The sequence below is a fragment of the Oryzias latipes genome, chromosome 2 (genome assembly GCF_002234675.1).
Source record: "Oryzias latipes chromosome 2, ASM223467v1".
In the NCBI taxonomy this organism is placed as follows: domain Eukaryota; kingdom Metazoa; phylum Chordata; class Actinopteri; order Beloniformes; family Adrianichthyidae; genus Oryzias; species Oryzias latipes.
Window position 1 is genome coordinate 21,477,247 of NC_019860.2, and position 18,977 is coordinate 21,496,223.

At 40.9% G+C, this 18,977-nt stretch overlaps 1 protein-coding gene across 1 annotated transcript in view; it reads right to left on the minus strand.

Annotated features, from left to right (window-relative positions):
* The window catches only part of LOC101173532 (FUN14 domain-containing protein 1), a 78,841-nt gene extending 61,075 nt beyond the window's left edge, over positions 1–17,766 (minus strand). The window contains exon 1 of the mRNA XM_020708964.2: positions 17,643–17,766. The gene's annotated coding sequence lies outside the window, so the exon portion shown is untranslated. The remainder of the gene's footprint in view (positions 1–17,642) is intronic.
* Positions 17,767–18,977: the final 1,211 nt, after the last annotated feature.

Here is an 18,977-nt window from a genome sequence, read left to right on the forward strand (position 1 = left end):
GATTTGCATCGTGCATCGTGTTCTGCATTCTGATTGGCCAAAAAGTCACTCCGCTTCTTCTCTACCTGTGCGTCAATAACGTTGCAGTTTAATATGTACACGTACGTAAAACAGCTTGCAGAATTTACATTACGTACGTGCAAATTCTCTTGCAATTTCGAGTTTCTCTAAAACCCATAGAAAAAAGAGCGACAACAACTGCCAATCACTACATTCTTCTCCCGAACAAACACAGCTGCACCGCGGGCTTCAAAAGAAGAAAACACTGCAGAGCGGAGTCAGGATGCAGCGGCTCAGTCTGAAGAGTAGTGAAATACACCTGAGTCACTATTTGTCCCACTGTACTTTGTATTTTTTTCATAATCATTTTAAATTTTTCTCCCGTTTAATCCAATGACTTGGGTCGCGGTGGGCGGAGCTAATCTCCGCAATTTGAAGCCTTCTGTTCACATTGATGATTCAAATTATTATTTGACAGTACAGTACAGAAGTTATTTGTTAAAAAAAAGTTTCTAAAGTACTTTGATTTGTGAAACATAGTTGTATAATAATAGTTTTAAAAAAATAAAGGTTTGTACTTCACGGATTTTGCCTATCACGGATTCTTTTTGGAACGTAACCCCGGCGAAAAACGAGGGTTTACCTTATATAAAATAGAATTTAAAGTAAAATTATTTTTATGGTTAAAAACATAAATCAGTCACTAACGTTTCAGGATCTCTTATTTTTAGCATGTCAAAAAATATCAACTTGGGTTCTCACCCAAAGCGTGGATATGAGACCTGGAGGGGGGTCTTTACCCATTCGGATGCATATGACGAGTTGGGGTGAGAATGTGTTGCAATTTATTTGCCCAAAACGTAAAAACAATAGAGGATCATGCAGCGCCTGAAGCGCTGAACACGCCTCAGGACCTCTCACTGTGTCTGTACATTGACTTAGCATTGAAACTGGACACCCCTGGTGCCAAATCATGTTCAGCGTGAACCTAACTTAAGAGTTTCTTTGCACATATGGCTGACACAAACCCACACAGACCTGAATGGCAGCTCTTTGGGAAGATTGGTTGTGCTGAGTTACCTTCTTACCCCCATAGCAGGGCCCAATCTTATCGGGTACATCAGTCGTTAGTAGCAGCAATAACAGCAGGAATGGATTTTTTGCCTATAGGTTCTGCTGCTCAGCCCACAAATGCATCAGCATCTGGTGTTATAAGCAGTTTTTCAAACATTTAGGACTTAGATCAGTGAAGGCTTGTTGATGCCCCTCAGTCCTGCGGGCAGAAATATGGACAGACGAGACTAGAACAGACTACAGATGGATAGAAGGCTTTTTACTGGTATAACAATGTCTAGCAGCTGCGATGAAGACTGAACCAGTTTGTTGCTGTGACTCAATAACAGTAATAAATTCCATACTTTTAAAGGAAAACCATAGAGGTTAAAACACTGAGAATCGAAGAACCCGTGTAGACAGTTTGTTGTTAACAATATTTGGACTGAAATTTGCAATAGCCGGGGGCAAATAAGCTTTAGTGAATACACATGTGTGTCCTGATATGGGGTAGAAAATTCAGCTTTTAATTGGATTTAAGTATCCACAATGGAAAACGTGTTGAAGAGCATAAATGTCAGTTAATTGAAAAGCGCATAACAATTTGGATACGCAGTGGCGATAGCCTGTGAGGACAGAAGCACTCAGTCAGCAGGCCGCTCTGTTCAGAAAACACTCCACATCCAACACCACTGATTACTCATGAAAACCTGTGTTGATGCAGAGCGAGTGAAGAAAGCTAAATGTGTTTTTTAGAACAACACGTGTCCCAAATGGACATAAAGGATCTCTAAAGAGGACATGCCTATGTACTGTAAAACCAGCACAGCAGGGTTGCATGGTTCAGAAGAAAAAAAACATGAATCTACGTGCGATTTGTGGAAGAAAAGGTTTGGTTTCATGGTGGGCACTTGATGATCCAGCCCTGGGGGTAGATATCATAGAGGGGGCAACGTGTAAACCTTTATGTTCAGTTTGGCATCCTCCAATTAAAAGAAAGAAGGACTTGCTCATGTAAACGTTATCACCAGTCAACTAGTGGTAGCTAGTGAGGTTTTGGATAATTGACTAAAGAGCTTTGGCTTTGACACGTCGGAACTCTGGAACAGCTTCAACCCTTTAAAGGGCCAATATTATGCTTTTCTTATGCCTTTCAGAGTAAACTATATCCATATGTATGATAATATTTTAGCTTTGGCACACTAGAGAACGATTTTTTAAATGAATTATTAGCTATTTTTGCAGCTTATTTTCCTACCCAGAAGTAAGACGACTCTATCTCTGGGGCTCCGCCTTTTGCTCCTTGTGGGTGTCGCCCATTTCATAACGTCAACGTAGTCTGTCACTGCAGCGCGTCTGCGTTTCGCCCACGGAAACAAACAACAGCCAAACTTTTGGTCGCGGAGAAAAGTGGCTTTACCAACAAAAAGTATAGCATATCAGCGCAAAGTCGTTTTTCTCTGTGTCAGAATCTGCTGGAGATACTTTATTTGCACGAACGATCAGAGTTACGGCAGTACAAAGAGTAGCTTTGCTGTCACCGACGACAACCCCAGTGTTAAAGGGTTAAACCACAATTATCCGGTTTGTTTGTCCCAGCTATTTGCCCAATTTTGAAAAGGGTTCTTTCACTGACCATCTGAGATGTAAACAACCACAAAGATGTGATGTCACCACACATGCTTTGTCTATATTATCCTTGTTAGCTCAAGTAGGTCAAGCACTTGTAATAATCTAGAATGGTGTTTTAATGGTGAAATTAAAAGCTATGGGTTTGTTTTTGTAATGTTATAACTTCTAAAGCCTTATTCACACCTGTCCTTACTGGTGGATATGGACTGTCTGTAGGCAAAAATGGTCAAAAATGTACGGGGCACACAGGTGGCCTACACAAAATATAAAGGTCGTAGACTACTCTTTGAGTGAAAATGTTCATTCAGTACTTTCTATGTGAGCCACAGGTTGTAGTGAACACTTATACAACACTCAAGGGTATGTGAGACGCAAGCAAGTTGAATGGATTTATCTTTTTTAACCCCCCAAAGCCTCCAGACTGCGCAAACCCATTAGTTCAGTTCAAGTGAACAGTGAGCGCTCCGTAGGCGCAGCCTTACTGTTAGAATTGAGAAAATGCACCATATTTATGCCACAAGTTCGTGCAACTTTCAATAGCCTTACAGACACTTCATGATACACTTACCACACGCACAGTAATCATATGTTGCATTTTCAATAGCATCCCGTGAGGTGATCGTATGAGCCACCTCAAGCTACACCTGCACTTCCCTCAAGAACCAGGTGCTCCTCTCCATGACCCATCATGGGCCCAGGCAACACAAAACCCCAGCAGTAACAAAGTCTAAAGATGCACAGACTTTCCTCAACCCGGCCACATCTTCCAGCTCCTCTGGGGGGATCCTGATGTGTTCTAAAATCAGTCTAGGGACATAATCTCTCCAGTGTCCTGGACCTTCTCCACGGTCACCCCCCGGTTTGAAACTCCTCCTCAGGGAGGCGTACAGACCAGAGGCCCGAGCCAACTCAACTGGCTTCTCTGGAAGTGAAGGAGCTACTTCAAGCTCTGTTGAGCTTTTTATTCTGTCTCTAAGGGAGAGGCAAGCTGCCCTGAAGAGGAAGCTCATTTTGTCCACTTGTATTTAGTATCTCTTCCTTTCAGTTATGACCCTGACCTCAACGCCATAGGTGTGTTTTGGAACAAAGATCCACTAGTACATAGAGGGCTTTGCTTTTTGATTCAGCTCCTGGCACAACCACATAACAGTGAACGACGCTCCAATCTGCCTGTCAATTTCACGCTGATATACTTTGTTTTTCTTAAACCTCATTTTTAGCCGGCATATCTCAATGACTATAAGACAACTTGGCCTTTAACCCCTTCAGCTTGCATGTGCACAAAACTTCAAACCTTTTTTTAATCCACAAAAACACAAAATAAAATAACAATTTTTACTCCACTTTATATTTCATATGAGTGGTTCAGTCTAATTTACATAAAGTGTGCTTCTTTATTAATACCTCCCACTGTGCAGAACGATTCATGCAACCGAAGCCACAAGCGCCGCTTGTGTACAAGAGGAGTAAAAGATGAACACATGGGCCGGGTGGGCGTCTTCTGGCAAAGAGCTGCCATTTTCCCTCCTTTACAACAAAAGCAAGAAATCCAACATTTTCTGTCTGCCAGTTGAGATTCTCACCACTAATTTTTAAAAAGATAGTAAAAAAAAAAAAAAAAAACGGAGAAGAGAATGAAGTCTGTTATTTTACAGTACTTTGTCATTTTATGGCTTTTGCGCGATACACCTTGACCCGCAGGTGAAATCCTCTGCCAATACTCTTTTATTGAGGTTCATGTTTGTCGAGCAAGACATGGAATTGAGCTTTCATACTGGCGGTTCCCTGGACGAAGTGGACAAACACAGATTCAAAGTGTCTTCATTGTGGCACACGTTCCCTCACACATTTCCTGGCTTTTGAGTGTGAAATGAATCATCGCTCCAGACAATATCATTGTCAAACACTCTGGCCTTGACGGATAGACATCGACAGACTTTTCAGAGCCATGGCAACAGTCAAGTGTGAATCCTGCTGATGAGAGGAGAGCGTTTGTGCCGTACAGAAATTGGTCGGTTAATTCCTAAATGGAGCCTGCAACAATTCGAAAAGCTGTCACGCCGATGTAGATACAGAAATTACATTGCAATAAAAAAGTGGTTTATTGTTGGCGTGCACAAAGTTGGAGAAAACTTAAATCAGCTATAAAAATGTTGTTTTTTGCAGAAACCCAAACTGACCTCACTGAAGCTTTAATAGACTTACAGTGTAAAAAATTCTGAGCTGGAGTTTTCGCAATGGCGGAGATTTTTCCCTTTTTTAATCACAACATGGAAAAAATGTCAAAACAAAACGTGATGGCAGCGAGTCTCCCTCAATGTGAGTGCAAGAAGCATGTTTTCCCCCCAGAACTGTGAACATAGAAGAAAACATGTCAAAAGCCTGTAGGAAAAAAAAAAGAGAGGGGGGCGCAAATGTATTTGTCAGAAAGGACAGAAATGCACGTTCAAATACACACTCACTTAGGACAAGAGTCTACAAAAGCTTAGCGTGGGTGGAAGTGGTAAAGAGGAGAGAAAAAGCAGGTAAGGAGGAAAAGGCAGCTTCCACATCAGGGGGATGCTGGGGCGTCGAGTCTGAGGAGCATTAGCTAACAATCAGGGCACTTTTGAAAGCCTCACTTTGTTATGTAAATGATAAATATGTCTCAAAGTTGGCAAAGGTCTAAAATTTGAGTTAATGTCAAGTAACGACTGGAGAGTCTAGAGGACGATGTAGTTGGAAACTTAACATTTTTACCTAGTAGGTTTTATTGTGACATCTGCCCACAATTCATACCTAGCTGTACGACAAAAAGTCAACCAATGTCTCTATAAGGCTTCATCAAGTATAAAGATTTTATTTTAAGAAAACTCAAAAATTTGAATTTTCAAAGCTTGAAATCTTGTGAAATACTAATACTAATACTTATCAGTTTATAAGTTCATGCTTTTGTAGTCCAAAGATCATCTGTACAAGTCAAGTGATCTATAGCAGTGGAGCTCAACTTTTCTGGCATGCAAGCTACTTTTTGAGACGACAAGCTCCAAAAGATCCAGTCAGTCTTTCTGGGACTTTTCATGCTTCAATAATGTTCCTGTAAAGCAGAGGAAGTCCCCAACAAATCACTTTAATATTTTCATAGACTGGTCTTTAAGGTGTGGCAGACAAATACTTTTCATGAATGATTCAGATTGATTGGACTACAAGTCCAGAATAAATTCTATCCATCTATCTATCCATCCATCTATCCATCCATCCATCCAGTGGGGAAAAGCCTGTTGCAATTAATCCATACTTTAAGTGTTACTCTTGGTTTAGTTTTACTTTGAAGTCTTATAATTCCTGCTCAGTGCAAAAAAAAACTTTCCAAAGACATTACTTTCCCGCTTTAGGGTTTCAATTTAGCAGTAATGTATTAGGTGTTACCGGCCACCATCCTTCAGGTTTTGCTCAACAGTCGGGGTGTGCAGTAGCAGAAGAAATGAACAAGGTTTCCGGGCTGCTCTCTGAGTTAAATTGGATTAGTTGTGTGCATTACTGAACACTTGTGTTGTGTGAAAGACAAACTTGGCTTTTCAACAGATCCATATTTGAAACCTTGATATTTCTATTTCTGCTCCAAACACTCAGAGTGCTGCGCTTTCTGGTCTGCACACTTCAAATGATGAGATCATAAAATTACAGGATACCTGTCAATCTGTGCATGAGGCCTCCACGTTATTTTACAGGATGAAAGTTGACCTTAGTACAGATAATGATTACAGTTTAAACTATACAGACTAAACCACTTGTGGATCCTGTGGGTGATCATACAAAGATAGAATGAGTTGTATGAGGACACAAAGTGTTTTTCAGAATTTAAAAATAGGTTTGATTACAGCTGGGCAATACATCGTTTTCTATATCACAGTATAGCTTTTTCATGTCAGGCAATAATGATCTATAGTCACGATAACTATTTTTGTCAAATTTGGAAACTCTGCTGATAAGACAAATGTGTCGTTCAGCAGGTCGTTTAGATTTAAATATTTTATTTCCCATCATACTTTAAACATAGCAGATGCACCGGAGGAACACAATTAAAGCGAAAGATTTCAAGTTTTAAAAGAAAACATGAATAAACCTGTCCGTGTTTACATTTAGCCAACAGACGGAACAGCTCGTTAGCATAGCATCATTAGCATTAGTGTCTAACAACAGCGCTGTCTCCACATCAACACTTTTTATTCATTTATCTGTTGTTGCTTTGAGTGAAGCAGCTTTATCCTCCAGTTCTGACTGGATACTGTTAGAAATCGCCGCACGTTCCGCTGTTTTATTAGCTTAAACTGAACACTACACACAGGTGAAATGACCGCGGCATGGACGGATTTCTCACATGGGGGTGTGACGATGACCGCACGTTTTTTTTGTTAAAGTTACGGGACTGCATATGGTGTGTGATTTGAACTATAATAAACTTTTTCCGCGAGTCCTACGTTCAAACTTTGAGGACTTCTGGGGGGAAAATATTTGTCTGTATGCGCTACGAGCACTCCATCGGATCAAGTACTCAGTGTGGCTGGAAACATCGTCACCCTGTTAAGATCCTCGCTGACACCTGACACGGATAACATGTTGATGTTCCTGTCACACAACATGAATACTATTCTACATTCTATTTTGCATGTCAAAAAAGGTTGTTAATGTTAGTTAGTTTTTGTTACTGTTATTTGTGTGTTTGTTATGAAATATACTGCGTTCTAATTATTTATTTCTAATCATTTCCATTACAAGCTGGGGGGGAGGGGGGTCCCGACACCACAACTCTTGCTGCTCCATCACCGCGGTGATCACAAATATCACACCGTCACAGCTCTAGTTTATACCTTGTGGGACACACAAAAAAAAGCGACTTCTCCAGTACCGATAGCAGAACCATTGAGGTCAGATCTTAACGATACTGCGGTCTTGAAGAATGTTGCCCCGTTGCTCGTTCAATACCGGGGCTCGGTACCCATCCCTAGGAAAGGGGCACCGTGGAGAACAATCACCGAAGTGATTGCTTTGCATATAGCCAAAGACATGGTGCCCATATATACAGTGGAGAAGACAGGGTTTCTTCATTTAATTAAAACCTTAGACCTCTGGTATGAGCTGTATTGTTAATCCTTTAGAAAATGGTGCTACTCTCAAGGTGAATATTTCTGAATCCACTGATTATATCTCAGGCGTGCAGAACTGCCTTTTTTCACCTGCGGAATATTGCTAAGATCAGAAATATACTCTCTAAGAGTGATGCTGAAAAACTCATCCATGCATTTGTTACGTCGAGGCTGGATTACTGTAACTCCTTGTTAGCAGCGTCTCCTAAGAGTTCCTTAAGAAGTCTCCAGCTTGTTCAGAACGCAGCAGCTAGATTGTTAGCAGGAACTAGCAGAAGAAATCACATCACTCCTGTGTTAGTTTCACTTCACTGGATCCCAGTTGATTCCAGAATCAAGTTCAAAATCCTCCTGTTAACCTATAAGGCCTTAAATGGACTGGCCCCGTCCTATATTAAGGACCTCATAGTCCCTTACCACCCAAACAGGACACTTCGCTCGCAAAATGCAGGACTGCTTGTGGTTCCTAGAATTAGTAAAAGTACGGTTGGAGGTAGAGCGTTTAGCCACCAAGCCCCTGTCTTATGGAATAAACTCCCAGCTCATATAAGAGAGGCCGACTCAGTTTCTACATTCAAAGCTAGACTGAAAACATTCCTCCTTGGACAGGCTTATTGTCAGACTAGTTAGTATTCAGAGATTATTTAACTTAATGTTAATTTGTTTAAATTAAACGTAATAACAATAACTATTAGTTGTTAGTAGGCTGGTAGAAGTTGAAGCTGGGGTAACTATGGTGCACTGGGGTTCTGTCCTCTTTTCTCATCTACTTCTACCCTTCCTTCTCTATTCTTGATCATTATTCATCATTTAGTTCCCTCTGTTTTGTGCAGTGCGATTCATGCACTGTGCCTCTTTTCCCTCTCCCCTTTGTGGGAGTGCTTCCAGATTCCAGTTGGCTAATCCGTGCTCCTACACCTGGCTGTGGATCCTGTCTCAGGCTCAACTCGCGCCCCCGACTGTCCCCCCAACTCCGTCTGGATGAAGCTCATCTGCTGGACTTTAAATATGTACTTGTAGAGTTAGATAAGTTAGTTCTTCTCTAAGAGTGGTAAGACTGGTAATCGCCTGTCCGTCCTGGGGGAGGATCCCTCCTTCACGTGGATATCCCTGGGGTTTCTTTGTTTTTTTCTGGAATCCGTTTTTTTTAGGAGTTGTTCCTTACCGCGAAGGGGGGTCTAAGGGCAGGGATGTCCAGTTTGGCTTAGTCAGTTTGTTAGTTCAATTTAGTATTTTCCTATTGAATTCTATGTATTCATGATCCTTTTGATTTTATGTTTAACTTTTTCAATTACCGATATGAAGCCCATCGAGACGACTGTTGTTGTGAACTTGGGCTATGCAAATAAAATTGATTTGAAAACAAATTGAAGGATGATTAAAACGTGTGTGATTTATACGAAATAAATGTAAACATATTTTGCCGAATGGCAAATGGTTCAAACGGAATGTGGTCTACATCAGCCAGTCTTTGCAGAGACTTCTGAGGAATTTCTAGGGCACTGGATTTCAGAATTGTAGATTTGGGCAGTGTCTGAATTCCTTCACTACTCTTTACATTGTGGACTATATAGTGGGTTAATCATTTTGTAGAGCTGTCTGGACCCACAGTTCCAAATTCAAGTGCCCTAGAAATTTCCCAGAAGTCTCTGTAAAAAAAAAAAAACAGTGTGCATCGACGCTCTATGGTTCCTCAATGCATTGTGTTCCACCAATGTTTTTGAATTTCTTTTTTTTAAAAACCATGAACGTTTTCATCATCAGAACACAGTGGATTCATGAATAGTCGTCCTAAAAGGCTCATATCAATTACATTTTCACTATGTAAAATTGTCATATTTGCCTTTAACAAAAAAAAAAGTAGTGAGCATTGTGTCCGAATAGGCTCCGTGCACGTAACTAAGGAGTTCTACTTCCGCCGCCTTGAGTGTGAGGCCGACCATTTCAGGCTTGCGACTTCTATAGCAGCGACACGGCAGATTTTGATTGCGAAAGATGGCATATTTCACCCGTTGTCCAAAAGGTCTCCCGAAAATCGACGTGAACGACATCTACAGGATTGTCGACCAGTGCGTGGTTACATGGGCCAAATATAGTGTCGAAAATACCGGAAAGGAAATGTGTCCCGTTGTAAACATACCTTTGCTGCCACATATATTTATGCAGCAGCTCGGTAATATACGAGGCGATCTTCCAAACGTGCTTTTATTAATGTTATGAATATTATGAAGTGCCTGTTCGCTCATCATTTTATATTTAATCCTAGTGGTCAGTGCTTTTTTTGTGGAAGAAGTACGTAGCTGGAAGAAGAACCCAGTGTTAGGCTAACAACACTGGCTAACAACATTAGCCTTTTGATGGACACAAAATCCAGGACGAACCATGTGGGAAACGCTGCAATCTGCATCCTGGCTGCACGTAAATCTCTGGGAATAACATCAGCCTTTATTTTGTCGGGGCACAACTAGACACACAATTCCATGTGATTTTTTGAACAGTTTCTAAGGACTGAGCGGCATTTCTGCTCTGAAAAGCTCACACACACTGTGTGCTCTACTCTGTCCTCGCGAGTCCTGCAGCCGCTAAACCAGAGCGGCGGTTCGGCTCGCAGTCCGAATTCTCACACATAACAAAACGCACACGTAACAAAGCACCCTCCCATCAAACACATTAATAAATCCAGCTGCTCTGCTCAGAGAGGTTCACTCGGTCCACTGGCACCGGAGTCCGAACGCAGAGCTCGGATGCTGGGTCCAGAACCAGCGGGGCGAGAGCGGAGCGGCGCTTTACGCGGGGCGTCCGCAGAGCAGCTGGTCGGTCCCGTATGAGCTCCAAAGCTTTCTCTCAGCGAAACACCATCTTTGCATGACGTAAACCAGAGCAGTAGTGACACACGATCGGAATGACCGTTTACATGAACAACGATCGGTATAACCCAGCTATCTCGATCGGAAAGAAATTTTGATCCGAACGAGTCTGACCGGGGCAAAGTATTCCGAACGGTGTGTTTACATGACGCATTTTCTTTCCGATTGCTGCAAATACGAAACACGACTCGTCTTGCTTGGGGTGAAGTCCTCCCGCCGTGTTCACCATCCATTCGGCTCTCACTGACACATATACTGGAAAGCTATGAAAGCTTATAGTACTGTTGTACTTTGACAAATTCGCACACAAGAGTACACAACAATGTTGTGATGTCTTTGTCACGCATTGAAATACCAAACGCCTGTCTTTTACCCGAAATCCGCTTCTATTTACTCAAAACTAGCAACTCAACAAAACTCCCCACAACAATAACACGACCAACAGGAAGTTGTCGGCCTTACACTCGAAACACGGAAGTTAACCGGAAGTTCTATCGTGCACGTAGGCTATTGCTTTTAAAATCCAGGGAACTATATATAATGGTGAAAATGGTGAAGGGCCTATAAAGTGCCCTAAGTAGTGAGGGAATTTGGACCAAGTCTAAATCTCTCATTGAGAGAAATGTCATGGTTAATGACAAAGCCAAGAAGTAAAAATTAAAAATACCAATAGTATTTTTACCCACAGTAGTAAAAAGGGCTGCAGCCAAAGCGCACAATAGAGTATTTTTGAGGAGTGGTACCCAGAAGAGCATTAGCATCCCGTCTGGTTTCAAACCAGCCAAAAGGGAGAGATTAAAAATTGGCCTCCGAGTAGCCCAGTAACTACATTTCCCACAATCCATTTTGAGACCCTCAACTGCCACCAAATAATACACATTTGGTGTTAATGAAGGCGGCAGGAGCCCGCCATCTGTGTTCATCTGCCCCACTTATGCGATCCAAATCACTGCATTCGCATTTTTTTCCTGCTTTTTCATTAGTTCCAGTTGGCGTCACAGAATCATTCAGATCCATTCCACCGTGATCAGGACGTGAAGTTAAGTTGTCATGAGTAAAAGCTCAGTAAATGCTCCTACCATTGAGCGACACGCAAATCAGGACTGTTGCTTTGTCGAAATGAGAATAATAAAAGGGTTTAAAGAATACCAGAAGGAGAAACTGGCAAAAATGGAAGGATGAGAGGAAAGAAAGAATGGAAGCCAAACCTGTGAAGAGATCAGCGGTGCTATGAATAAACATGAACCACTCAACCCACGCCAAACACCCCTCTTTGCCTTTTTTAAATACATATAAACATATCAGGGGCATTTCTGTTGCAGGTAAAAACAACCAATCTTTTTTTTAATCAAATGTCAAAGATTCAAGCATATACTCACTTTTCCAACAACACAGTTTCTAAAAAGCCCACTATTTCAGTTTTTCATTTCAACCCAAGGCTAAAAAAACCGGAGGAGAAAATAAAATCTATGAAGGTTTTCGGTTTCTCGTCTTTACATGACTTGGAGGTTATGGTCTGTGCTTCTTTCCTTTTTGTTGCATCTCAAGGCCAACTGTGAGCAGCTTGCAACATTCACTTCTTTTATATGAAATCTGGATCTGCTCTCATCAAGCGCTGCTGTTGCCACGGTAACGGATGAAGAGCAATCATGGGTAGGCGGTGATGCCCAGCAGCGTTCGGTCTAGAGGGCTTTCATTGGCCTCTGCGCAGTTTCCCACAGTGCTTTGCTGCAGGTGCCTTTATCACACCTCAACGGCACCCATCACAACTTCTCCTTTTTCTTCTCTTTTTTTTTTTTGAGTGTGACCCAATGAAGGTTTTTTTTTTGGGTGACGAGGTCACGGAGGGGGGCGGACGTGCTTGGAGATCACAGAAACAGAAAGCATCGCGCATGGGCTGTGAGGAAGAGCGTTGACCGTGCTCAATCTGGGCACGTCAAAAATCGAACATGAAAAAAAGCAAGACCTAAAGAAACAGACTTCTCTGGGTCATTCACCTGAGAAGTCTTAGCTGCTCTCTCCCGGAGAGAAAGCAGAAATCACAGATAATCTGAGACTTCTGAGGAAACGAACGGAAGAGCACGACACAAAGAGAACATCACAAACACACTCGCTTAGCTTTGAAAGCTTCAAACTGCTTTGCTAAACAGGCTACATGACTTAACCAGTGCTCCTCTCCATGCATTTTTCTGTCTATTAATATTATTTATTGAAGACCCACTCTAATGAAATGTGTTTTTAACATGTCCTTGTGTCGTTGACAATGGAGTAAATGTATATAAAGGAAATAAATCTTTAAATTGCATTTCTTTGTTAAAATTCTTGAATTAGGAAAAGATGATAAAATGCCGTTGGAAAGATGATCGTATTTGTGACATAGAAAATACCCTAGGCGGGCGGCGGGCCACAAGCTTCCTGCTCCGCTCCATTCTGATTCATAGACCTATAGACATAGAAACCCATGTACGTCTTTGTTTTCCTCATCTGAGCTGGAATCTGGATCCAAACTGGACAGCTGGATAGCTCCGATATTGCTCATTGTTTTTGTTGATACTACTATTGATAGGTTAGGTGTGTGAGGGGCTGTAAGCTAGTGGGGTTTGAGCTCCAACAACACTTTAATGCTGACAAACAGGAACCTGGGGTTCTTAAGCATCGTTTAAAAGTGGGCCAAGAACTTTCTACTAATTAAACATCCTGAATAAACAGTGTTTCTGTTCCTATCAGTAAATATTATTTGTTGGTGGACGCAGGTCGGTTCATTTACTCCCAAGAAAAACAAAGATAAGACAAACTTGCAAGATGGTCCCGCAAAAGCTGGTTTCTCATTAAAAACCTAAAGATTGTGGCAGAAATTCTTGGCATCCAACCATCCAACACCCCAGCATCCGGTTATGTCAGCTGGAACGGCCACATTAACTGATGTTTACACCGTCCTCTTGAAAAACATTCTTAAAATGGGCAATGGGTGGATGCCACCTTGGGGAGGTGTTCCAGGCATGTCCCCATGGGTGGAGACCCCAGGGAAGACCCAGGACACACTGGATAGCCTAGAAATGCCTTTGGGTCCCCCCTAGAGGAGCTGGAGGAAGTGGCCGAACTCTGTTGCCCCCCCATGACCCGGTACCGGATGAGTAGAGGAAAAATAGATGGATGGAAGTGAAGGAGCGTTTGAAGCTCTGTTGGGTTCACCTATAGGGTAACCCCTTTCGTCTATCAAAGACACCCTCAAAAAGTACCATTTTGATTTCATTAAAATCACAAGAGCTGCTTTAAAAATTAGGGGTTTTTATGAATACTAAAAAAAGCAATAAAGACAAAAAATAAAAATATCTAACAAATCTACCCCATTTGGAGATTCGTCTCCACACTTACTTCTTTAAGGAACATTTAGCACAAGAGGAGTAAACAAAAGTATGATGACTATATAAAGGTATAAATCCATGTACTAATGTATTCAATCCGATGTAAATCAATATATTAACGAGAAGGATTTGAGAATGAGTCTTTTCTGTAAAAATGCAATCGCCAAGTTTCATTACAGATTTCTTAAGTCATCTGAAAGACAAATGATGGGAAACCTTTAGCCTCTAACCAGTGTGCAGCCTCACTGCTATTCTGTTTACCAAACAACACTGCAGGAGCAGAATGGCGCCCAACTGTAACATCTGTCTTTGTCTCCATCTTTTTTTTTTCATTCTGATTCATACAATAATAGGTGGATGTCTGCTTTCCCCAAAGTAATCTAGCTTATGCTTTTACTTGACATGATTGCTTTCCCTTTTTTCTATAGGAAGCGCTCTGCCACAGGCGGTACATCAAGTTGAAGAACATGAGGAGGCCAGAAAATAAATACCACGTTATTCTCTTTTCAATAATGTCAGTCGAGGGAATTCCAGGATGATCCGGTTGATATGCTCCTGGTTGGTTGTTGGGATTTTCAGAATTCTGCTGGTAAGGCTGGAATATCTGTTTAAGACATTTTCTTAACCACATTTTTTCCCTCTGACTGCTTTCCCACGGTGGTCCGGTCAGCCAGTGTCCAGTTTCAGGTAGCTCGGCGGTTCCCAGAACGTGAGCTCTGGGAGCTCTACCGGGACACTTTAGGATCAGTTAAATTCCCGGCATTCCTCACATAGTCCCTTTGAGGGGCGAGCAAATAGAGAGGGGTTTATCGGCCCCCCTCTTCCATCTCCACCCAGGCTGTGGAGAGGAAACACACCGCTTGCATCGAGGCTTATCACAAGATAACTGCAGTACCATGCAGGGCTTGGTTCGGTTCCCTCTAAGGGCCCACTCACAGCACACATTTGGCCCATGCTGACAGCGCCGCAGGGGGCTGATTGCTCACCATCCCTATTTTCCACTCCTTTGTAAGTTAGTCCCCGAGCGCAGCTTCGTCGATGCAGCACTCCTATTGGCCGCTAGACATGTCCCAACAAGCGCTCACAGCAGCACCATCTCATTCCTGAGTCCAGGGGTCGGTGCAGTGGAACACCTATGCAAGATGTTTTGGGATGACACCAGAGCGATCAGAGCTAACTAGACACGTCCTTTGGGACCAGATAGACTCTGGCGGTTTGGACGTTGACAGTTAAGCAACTATGACCAGTGAACTGCAGACTTCCCCAATAAAGTACCTGGTTCAAAAATGTCTCAACACTGGTTCAGAAATCTTATCCAAAATGAACCCAAAGTCTAACTTAAAACCCCCTTTTGGAGGACAAAAACAGGCCCTAATTCAATTAGTTATAGCTGTGACCCTGCAAAGGACAAAACCCAATAAAACTCAGCAGGAGCCCCATTCTTCTCCTAGAGAGCTGGGAGACTGTGGAAACTCAACTGATGTGGGGGCCCCAACCAGCTTGTTCCGTTGAAATCAAGACTTTTTCTCTGAACATAAGGGGGGCAACAGAACACGAATGATCCGTGATTATTGAAACGAACTGCCCGTCCACGACGAATGCAATTCATGCGTCAAATTTGCGTACAGCAATTTTGTTTTAATATGCATCAAAGTTGCTACGTGATGTTTGTCCAGAAGTGTGTTAACCAGCAGCTCCCCTCCACGTGTGGGAGGAGCTTTCGTCAAAAGCTTTTCTCGACCTCATCATGTTTACTTCTTTTAAAGAACTGTAAAAGGCGGGGCTGCACGTCTCTATGAAATCCTTGAGAAATCGGTCAGACTCTCCCAGTGAGGACCAGCAGCCATCGCGCTGCTCCGTCTGGAACCAATGGGAGGGGCTTATAGCAGCAGGAGACACAGTGAAAGAATAAAAAAGAGTAAAGTCTAACATCCCCTGATTCTCTTACTTTTTTTCTTTTTTTTTTAAAGAGGCCATGTCTGAAAGCACGATTGTTTATATGAGCATTTTTTGTATAAAGGTTGAGATCAAAGATCTGAATGTTTTGTTTTTAGAAAACAGGCCTCAATCAGCAAATATTTGATGTTATAATACATTTGTGTCTGCTTGTATTTGCTTTAAAGTACTTCTATCAATCCATGTTTCGAAGTTTAAAAAAAGATAATAATTGTAGACTTTTTTATGTTGTTTTTTTTCCATTTTACTGATCCAAAAAGATCCAATCTGTGGCTCTAAAACCATGAGTTTTGTGATCCGTTGCACGCCTACTGAATATCAGCATTTGTTCGTCTGCATCCGTTCTGGACCAAATCAGTCCTGTGGATCATTGTTGCAAAATCCAGTCTGGACCAAGTTTCTGCAGTCTGGCATACGGCCTCACGTGAACTCCAAGATTCTGGGTCACTGAGATCTTTGTGGAGGACTTGATACGATGTCAAAGCAAGAAGAAACTATGTAGCTTCTGGATTTAAGCTCAAAATCAAACAAAAATAATTACTTCAATTTAAAATGAATCTATAAAATTCAATTCAGGAAGTAGAAGTTTGTTTTCACATGGCTAACTTTTCTTTTCAAATATCCTTTTTGAAAAGGAACAACAACATTGACACAAGATGATTTTGGAAGATCAAACCCCCAAAACATGTTAATATAACACTATTGAAAGCACTGAACATGGCAGTTCTTTAAGCTGAAAAATCGTCTACTGCAAACAGCTTCACCAAATGACTAGAATGGAGAGATTTCCAATTCTCCTCATGGTCCACAAATACACCTTCATTTATTAAACTCTACGAGCAAAGTAGTTCAGATCTTTGAAAACTCTTTAACCTGAAATCACACATCTTCAGCACCACCAATCTCAAACAAGCAAAACCAACAATTATTCACTAAATTAAACATTTGGGGAAAAAACAACAACATTTGCCTAAAAAACCTCCGCAGGACTTATTTTGACACATTAGATAAATCTAATGCTTAACAAATATGTATATACAACAATAAAAAACCTTAAACTTGCAAATATTAAAAATAATATTAACACTAAATATTTGAGGCAGTAGAAACTATGTTTGGTCAATTTGACATCTTAACCAGAGACAAAATTGTAATAAAAAGGAGCAACTTTATATCACACATTGACTTTTCTTTGTCTAGATTTCCTTCTGACAAAACCTAAATTTATGTACAGTAGAGTCAAGATTCTACTTAATTTAAATGTTTAATATTGTGCTTACATGAGGGAATAAAACCATACAGGAATAACCATAATAAACACTTTATATGTGGAAATGTTATACATCAGCAATAAACCAATGTTAAAAAATAAATAGCAATGTGGCTAAATGGTAATAAATAGTGAAATATAAGTCTAAAAGGTCATTTTTAATTTAAAATATAGTTTCAATCACTAACCAAAACTTTATTTTATTCCAATTTCAAGTAAAACACAAAAATTATGCAAAAACTACATCATGCATCCTGTTTTAAGGAATTCGAGGCTAGCTTAAACGAGCTAGCACATTTAAAAAAAGAACTTTATAAACACTCCGCGTAACTCCGCCCATCCAGCACATGAGCACATCAAACTAAAGTCTTACCTTCATCTTTTTTTCAATGAATTTTTCTCCACCCGCGTTCCCGCCTGTTGCCCCTTTGGGGTCCTTTCTCCTCCATGCCGTGGGGCCCGTTAGCTCATCACTGAGCGATGCTAACCAACGGCTGTCCGTCGCACCTGTTGGCTGACGTCACAACCCGCGCAAAAATGAAGGCCAACAAAAACGCAGCAAAATGGGGATTCCTTTACTTTAATTTGAGTGGAAAATGTAAACGTCTTACTTTTGATAATAGATCACAACAATATAAATAAGGTGACACAACATTTTAGCTCTAAGCTTAAAGTTATATTTGCATCCATATTTGGACTAAACTAAACCAGAGTTGGCACCCCTACAGAATGGAACAGTCTTCACATTGACCTCGTGTAACCCAGAACTTTTCTGTTTTTCACTATCATAGTTTTTTTCAGTAACTTTTCGCTGTTTTGTTAGTCCGTACTACAGATTTAAGAAAGAAAATAAATAAATATGGTCTTTTTTTTTTTTTACAGACACAAGATAAAATCAATATAAAGCTCCGTTCAACAAGTTATTTACCTCTCTACAACTCTTTAAAAATAGCACTGATAAAAGGGGATATATTCAACTTTTTAAATTTATTTTACAAAAAAAAAAAAATACACATCTATTGGCTAAATGCTTAACCTTTAGTTTGGCCATCTACTGTTTTCAAAATAACACATTTTTCATAACAGTAGTTCCTTTTATTCTTTTATTTTATTGAGTTTTGAATCAATACAGCTGTGTTGATTAAGCATAAAATAAATACCAGTAAATTATATATCTACAGAAAAAACATCAACAGAAGAAAGATTTAAAAATAAACATACACAGAGCACAAAATGAAATAAAAATATAAATAATTAAAAAAAACAAGTTACCCAGCGAGAGCATTAAGAGTTTTACAAGAAAATTGACATACAGTCTAACCCCCCCACAGACACCAAAGCACGCACAAAAAAAACCAAAACAACATTATGGCTGGCTGAAACCATTCAGTATAATTCAAGGGAAGGCTATCAAGAGGTGACGGGTCACCCAAAATAAAAGCAGTTGTGCTGATCGATGGAATCCCATCCAGAAGCTCGGAACGTTGGGTCAGGTCCATTGCGTGTGGGTTAGCGTGCCCTCATCTATGAAGGTAAAAATGTGTCAAAAAGAACGCACTTGTAGATTTGATTTGAGATCTTGTAATATAGAATGTGAATACTTGTGCATCAAAAATCTGCATCTGTGTGTAAAACTCTTCTGCTGTGAACTGACAAATTTCCATTTGCATGTGTTCATTTAGAGTTACAACATCTAATCTGTGATTAC